Source organism: Bison bison, unplaced genomic scaffold (genome assembly GCF_000754665.1).
Source record: "Bison bison bison isolate TAMUID 2011002044 unplaced genomic scaffold, Bison_UMD1.0 scf7180017864181, whole genome shotgun sequence".
Classification (NCBI taxonomy): Eukaryota; Metazoa; Chordata; class Mammalia; order Artiodactyla; family Bovidae; genus Bison; species Bison bison.
Window position 1 is genome coordinate 9,124,490 of NW_011494753.1, and position 7,708 is coordinate 9,132,197.

Genomic DNA, 7,708 nt, shown 5'->3' on the forward strand with positions numbered 1-7,708 from the left:
GTTCTTCCATCTTCGTTGAGGCATGTGGGATCTTTTTATTTTTAGTTGTGGCCTGTAAGCTGTTAGTTGCTGTAAGTGGAATCTAATTCCCTGACCAGGGGTCAAACCTGGGCCTCCTCCATTGGGAATACAGAGTCTTAGTCACTGGGCCACCAGGGAAGTCCCCCAGCAATTTTTAGATAAAAGACAGTTTTTGATTCATTGGCCCCATAAACAGTGAGTCTGATGGCCACTTTCTGGGCCAGCAAGACAGATGTTCGGGTAGGGCGATGCTGTCATCCTTGCTGGAACCCACTGGGTGGACTGCTGCCCCTTCCTTACCAGAAGGGCGATGCTGTGCACAGCTCCTCAGGACAAGGGTTTCCAGTACCCTCCCCGGTCTGGTCGTCTGTGCTCTGTCTGCAGTGCTCACCCTCAGCCAAGGACTTCCTTCTTTCCACTGTACCTAAGGATCCGGGATCTGCTTGATTTGGATTTTACTCCTACTTGGTGAGGCAGTTTCCTCTTTGCAGAGGCCCATTCTTTTTCTTTATATTTTAAGTGTGTATATTTCATAAAATACAAATGTTGCAAGTTTATGGCTCAGGTGAATGTTTACAAATGTAAACACACAGGTTAAGACAGATAACATCCCTGGACCCCAGGAAGTTCTTACATTCCCTCTCCTAGTTACTATCCCACAAGAGAACCACTTCTAAACGGCACAAATTCGTTTTGCCAATTCTTGAACTTTGTCAAAATGGAATGCAGCAGTATATACCCTTTCATGTCTGGTTTCTTTCACTCCACACGAAAGGCTCAGGAGGTTTCAATTTTTCTTGTTTGTCCTTCTCCTTAGTGTTCTACAGTGAGCAAGCATTACTGTAATTCCGTTTATTTTTTACAGATAATAATATCTTTAAAAATAATCGCAATACCTGTCAGTTACAACATTTTCAGAAAGTATAGGGTTTTTTTTTTTTTTTTTGTGAGCAGAAAAAGTAGAAGTTGAAAAATCATAGAACTGTACACAGTTGATAATCATATGCACAGAAATAATGAGGCGGCAACTAAGATGTATGTTGTCCCAAAGTTGCAAGGTGGCTCCAATCTCCTCTTGGGCCCCTCATCATTAACCCCAACACCAGGCTGTCTGCACAACCTTATAGATTCCTGCAGCAGCTAGCATTACTGAACCAAATTTGGGTCCACCTGCCTGACTTGCACCAAAGCCAACCTGCTGACACCAGGCTGTGGTGAAAGAAAGTACAGTGTTTATTGCAGGGTGCCAAGCAAGGGAGTGAGATACAGGCCTCAGAGCCACTCTGCTTGGTCTTTGAGTTAGAGGTTTTTATTTATTTTGTTAATTAATTAACTAATTTTAGTTTGGGTTGCCATAGGACTTTGTTGCTGCTCATGGGCTTTCTCTAGTTGCGATGCATCAGCTTCTCAGTGCAGTGGCTTCTCTTGTTGCAGAGCCTGGACTCTAGGTGCACGGGCTCAATACTTGTGATGCTTGGGCCTAGCTGTTCCTTGACATGTGGGGTTTTCCTGGACCAGGGATCAAGCCTGTGTCCCCTGCATTGGCAGGTGGATTCATTTCCACTGTACCACCAGGGAAGCCCAAGTTAGAGGTTTTTTAAATGGGGAAGAGCAAAGAGGCTGGAATGAAGCATGGTCTTGTGACACTTATGTGGCATTTCTTAAATGTAGTTTTGGGAGTCAAGATGTCCCTGATTTATAATTCTCTATGGCTTGGAGATCTGTTAGCTTATCCTGTCCTGAAGAAACAACTTGAGTTTTTATGTTGATGATGATATCTAGAACAGCAATTTTAGTACATTAATGATACTATTGACATTAACACTTTTATTCATTTAACTGTGATTAGCATAGGACTGAGGTCAGAGGGGATAAAGAAAAGGAATAAAGTTTTAGGCATAAAGGTTAATCAGGGACTTTCCTGGTGTGGTCCAGTGATTAAGAATCCACCTTTCAATGCATGGGACTCAGATTTGAACCTTGGTGGAGGAACTAAGAGCCCACATGCTGTGGGGCAAATAAACCTGCACAACACAGCTAGAAAAAAGCCTGTGCACCACATGGAGATCCTCTGTGCCACAGCTAAGACCTGGCACAGCCAAATACATTTAAAAAAAGATTAATCATAAACTCAGTAAGGGAACTCAGTTTTAGGGGGATTCAGTTACAATAGGTCCCACAACAGAGGTGGTTAGCAAAGGGTCCCAGTAGAAGACAGGCATAAATCTGTACCATTTCTATATCATTACAAGGGCTCACTGAGGCTGGCACTGAGTTTAGAGACATAGGGGTCTCCTGTGCTTTGGGGAACCTCTCTGACTGCAGGAATTCCAGGTCAAGCCTTTGTACTATCAACTGAAAAAAAAAAAAAAAAAAGCACACACACACACAGTGAGAACAGTGGATTTCAGTTTTATTTTGGGACTTACCTGAAGACTGTTGAGAGGAAGAAATTTTCCTTTACCTTTTTAAGTTCTTCTGGCTGGTATAAGAATGAAATTGACATGAGGCAGATTAACAGGAGAAAATAAAATGAAGTTAGTAACATGAATACATGGGAAAGACCCAGAAAAACTGAGTAAGTCACCAAAATGGCTGAAACCTTCACCATAGATACCATCTTCAACTGAAGACAAAAGAGGATGCTGGAGGAAGGAGTTTAAGACTTTGAAGGGGCAGGGAGACAGAAAAGCAAATGCTTGGTAAATAAATGTTTGGTGGGCCATGCAGAGACAGTGGGATGGAGTGGTCTCCTATCTCCAAGCATTGCCCCCGCCCCCATGCACGGGCTTGTGCCTGCGTGCATGCCTGATCAGTTGTTCAGTGGTGTTGGACTCTGTGACCTCATGGCACTTAGCCTGTATTCTTTGTAGATGTTTCTGATAATAAGTCTGTTTCTGAAACAGACCCTCTATCTAAATTCTTCAGGGAATTTGGGAGAAAATGAAAAGCTTCTACATGAGTCTTTTGTTTCCATCTTGAAACAATATGCATTTCAGAGATATTTTGGGCATGTTTTGCTTCCTTGCAGTCCTGCCTTTGAAATTTTTCAGAAGTTTCACATTCCAAAAGCTGAGTTGGTGGATTGTTCCATCTCTCTTAGTCCTGATAACAGGACTCATTTTAGGAGATGCTGATACAGGGGGATTCTCAAAGTTAGGTCTATAAGGTACAAGCAATCAGGTGTTTAATAAGAGACATTTCTATGGAGGAAAACAAAGGTTAGTGATTGGAGCAAATTACTAATATAAACCGAGTGTCTGAGTCCTGAAAGCTACCAGTCAAGGTTTCCAGGTGTGAGGGCCAAACCACCTGCTGAAGTTTGAAATGTCTGTGATGATGCTGCCAGGTATTTAGGTAAACTTTCTGAGTGGCCCCAACAACAACAGAAGTGAAAGCTGTTTAAACATGAGCTGTTGTGGTGATTTCTCTGAAGTTTCTTTCCATTCATCCAGCTTTAGTTTGCAGGGCTTCAGGAAAAAGGGTAGTTTTTGTTCTCAATGATTCCAAGTCAAAGTAGGAAAAAAATTGGAAGAGTGTGGAGGGCTGTAGTCAAATATTTGAGGAAACCCTAAGAATTCAGGATCCAGTCCAGCTTACTGATGGAAAAACAAATACCTCAAAGACGATAAACACAACCGGAATCTAACACCCACAACTGCTGTGTTATAGTTTCTGCCGAAACACTTTTTTTCTCTCTGTAAAATCACCCATCATCCCAAGCTATTTTTCTTGCTGATAGATTTTGTAAGAGGGATAGCATAAAATTATTTGGCTTTTGGTAAGCCTAAGTACAATAAAAGTTTTACATTTAATGCTGATAATAGTAAAAACATGCTTATTTTAATTAAACCAATAATTTTAAAATTTGCTTTTATTTACTAAAGATTAGTCCTAGAATCCTTGGAGTAGGAAATGGCAATCCACTCCAGTGTTTTTGCCTGGACAAGTTTATAGACAGAGGAGCCACAGTTCATGGGATTGCAAGGAGTAAGACACGACTGAGCACGCACACATGCACTAGTCCCAGAACATGTGAACTTGAAAAATGTTTGGATTAGTTTCTATTACACTTTTGAGATTTAGAGATATTTGATTTGTAAGTGTTTACTTTTAAGCCCATTAAATAGAGATCTTTTACAAATTAATTTTGGCAATACATTCAGAGGTAGAAAACTACCACATCTATAAGGTACGCATTTAGACTTAAAGACAGACACAACCAGAGACCTTATAGCTTTCATTTAAAAATTTTAGTCATGAATCAGACATAACAGTATAAAACTCATTAGTTTATAAATAGCAGTTGAAATAAGTTAAGTTTATTTGCTCTGATGGCTAAGGCTTTTTACTATTTGTGGAAAAGAGTTTTAAGATTTGTATTTGTCCTTAATAAAGCCTTACGTAGGCTGTGAACTAGTTTTTTAAAAATAATTTCATTGATTTATTTTTGGCTGTGCTGGGTCTTCGTTGCTGCGTGTGGCTTTTCTCTAGCTGCTGCGATCGGTGCCTACTCTCTAGTTGTCGTGTGGGTGGTTTTCTTTGCAGTGCCTTCTTTTGCTGCAGGGGCTCTAGGTGGCCCAGTCTCCAGCAGTTGTGGCTCATGGGCTTAGTTGCTCCACAGCAAGTGGGATAGGCCCAGACCAGGGATCAAATTCACATCTCATGCATTGGCAGGTGAATTCTTTAGCACTGAGCCACCAGGGAAGCCCTGTGAACTAGTTTTTGGGTAAGGGAAAACTCCAGCAATTTATATTTTTTCAAAGGTCTCTTCTTTGGTTTCAAGTTTTATCTGATCGAGTTAACTAGGCTCAGTCTCAGACTATCGTGTGCTGTATTTATATTTCTGACTTTGTAGAGTTTTCAAGACAAAGACAGTTACTTTCAATTTCCCAAAGAAGTGGACTGCTGTCTAAATGATATCAAAAGATTGATTTGCCCAACTACATTTTTTCTCACTTTGCTTCTTTGTATCAGTGAGATTTTTAACTAAATGGGAAATCAAAAGATGTTTATGTTCTAAAACTTTAGAGTTCAGTGTACTATGCCTTCAAAAGTTTGCACAAAGCATTCAACAAGACCCCTTTTCCAAGCACACAAGTCGACCCCAGATCAATTCACCCTATGGGCAAAAAGCTTCCACTACTGCTCGTTTTAGCCCCTTAATATCAGTAGGGGCAACTGAACCCACGCAGTGTGAGGCCCCAGTTTTTACCTCACATTGCATGGGTTAAGTCTTCCCTACTAGTCTCTCCAGAATGTTTAATTAACATTGCCTGAGGCTGGATTCCCACGCCCTGAGTTACAGGTTGGGCGAACTTTTCCCAGTGAGACACAATGTCCCCAAGAGTGTTGTTGTTGTTCAGTTGCTCAATCGTGTTTCATTCTTTGTGACCCCGTGGCCTGTAACCTGCCAGGCTCCTCTGTTCAAATCAGGCAAAAGAGACGCCACCATCTTATAAAAAGCCCATTCAGATATTTCAGTTTCCCTAGAAACTTTCATCTCAATTCTGTTAACTCCTACACTGTTAACCATAGCCTCCATTAGGACCCCATCAGCAAGTCCTGGTCTTACAGCTGCTACTGAACCAAATTTGGGTTCCTTTGCCTGACTCTACAGCAAAGCCAATTTACTGACATTGGATTGTTGTGAAAGAAAGTACAGCGTTTATTGCAAAGCACGAGGCAACGAAAGTGGGTAGTTTTTGCTCAAAAGACCTGAACTCCCCAAGGGCTTTCAGGAAAGTGTTTTCAAAGGCAACATTAGGGGTGATGGGTGCAGCTTGTGGACTTTCTTCTAATTGGCTGCTTGTGAGGCAACAGGGTGATATTTCAGGAATCTTTATCATCAACCTTCTGATTCCAGCCAGTCTGGGGTCCGTGTCCTCGTGGTCAGTGAGTCTCCTTCCTTTGCCAGGAGAGGGTTTAAGTTTCTGCAGAACAACTCAAAGCTCTGAATCAGATGATTGTCTAGAGCCCTTGAGGAAGAACCAAGGCTCTTTTATTACTGAACTATTTGTTTAAGTTACCATTCTTTTTCTTGATGGACAGATTTTCATTTGATTTTGCATTCCCTCACTTCTCTACTTGCTAACTTCTTGAACCTGCTCTTTGGAACTCAGGGAAGGTCTAGGAGATGAAAGCTTTTTCTACAAACAAGAAGTGGGGGACACAGAGGGGTCTTGTCACTGGGAAGGTCTGACAGGATCTTGCTCAGTTTTAATCCCCCCTTTTCTTTGATATTCCTCAGTTGTGAGGGGAACAGGAATGGGACAAGAAAGAGAATAGAGTTTTGGACAGAGAAGTTAATCACAAACTTGGTATGGGAACTCGGTTTTAGGGGGGACTCAGTTTTGCAATGAGTCCCAGAAACTTTTATCCTCTGGCTATTTTTTTTTTTTTTTGAATTCCAATTGAGCTATTTTTTTTCTTTTTTTTTAAATTTAATTTTATTTTTAAACTTTACAATATTGTATTAGTTTTGCCAAATATTGAAATGAATCCGCCACAGGTATACCCGCGTTCTCCATCCTGAACCCTCCTCCCTCCTCCCTCCCCTACCCTCCCTCTGGGTCATCCCAGTGCACCAGCCCCAAGCATCCAGTACCGTGCATCGAACCTGGACTGGCGACTCGTTTCATACATTATATTATACATGTTTCAATGCTATTCTCCCAAATCTCCCCACCCTCTCCCTCTCCCACAGAGTCCATAAGACTGATCTATACGTCGGTGTCTCTTTTGCAGTCTCGTACACAGGGTTATTGTTACCATCTTTCTAAATTCCATATATATGCGTTAGTATACTGTATTGGTGTTTTTCTTTCTGGCTTACTTCACTCTGTATAATAGGTTCCAGTTTCATCCATCTCATTAGAACTGATTCAAATGTATTCTTTTTAATGGCTGAGTAATACTCCATTGTGTATATGTACCACAGCTTTCTTATCCATTCATCTGCTGATGGGCATCTAGGTTGCTTCCATGTCCTGGCTGTTATAAACAGTGCTGCGATGAACATTGGGGTACATGTGTCTCTTTCCCTTCTGGTTTCCTCAGTGTGTATGCCCAGCAGTGGGATTGCTGGATCATAAAATATACAAGCAACTCCTACAGCTCAACTCCAGAAAAATAAATGACCCAATCCTCTGGCTATTTTTTAAAAAACTTTTAAAAGTATTGGCATATAGTGAATTAACAATGTTGTGATAGTTCAGGTGTCCCCTGGTATTTTGTCTACTCCAGTATAAAAGACTTTGGGTCATCACTGAAGGATGGAGCCAAGGGACTCAGGTTCTATGGTCAGTCTTTAACTTGACTAATTGGTCTAACTGTTGCTGTAAGTAATTCTGGTCAGATTTTTCAGTGTATTTTTTTTTCCTTCCAGTTTTTAAATTTTTCTAAACAAGTCCACTCTGTTTACTCCCATTTTAGAAAAATTTAAAAACTGGAAAAAAATACACTGAAAAATCTGACCAGAATTCCAATCCCAAAGAAAGGCAATGCCAAAGAATGCTCAAACTACACCACAATTGCACTCATCTCACATGCTAGTAAAGTAATGCTCAAAATTCTCCAAGCCAGGCTTCAGCAATACGTGAACTGTGAACTTCCAGATGTTCAAGCTAGTTTAGAAAAGGCAGAGGAACCAGAGATCAAATTGCCAACATCTACTGGATCATCAAAA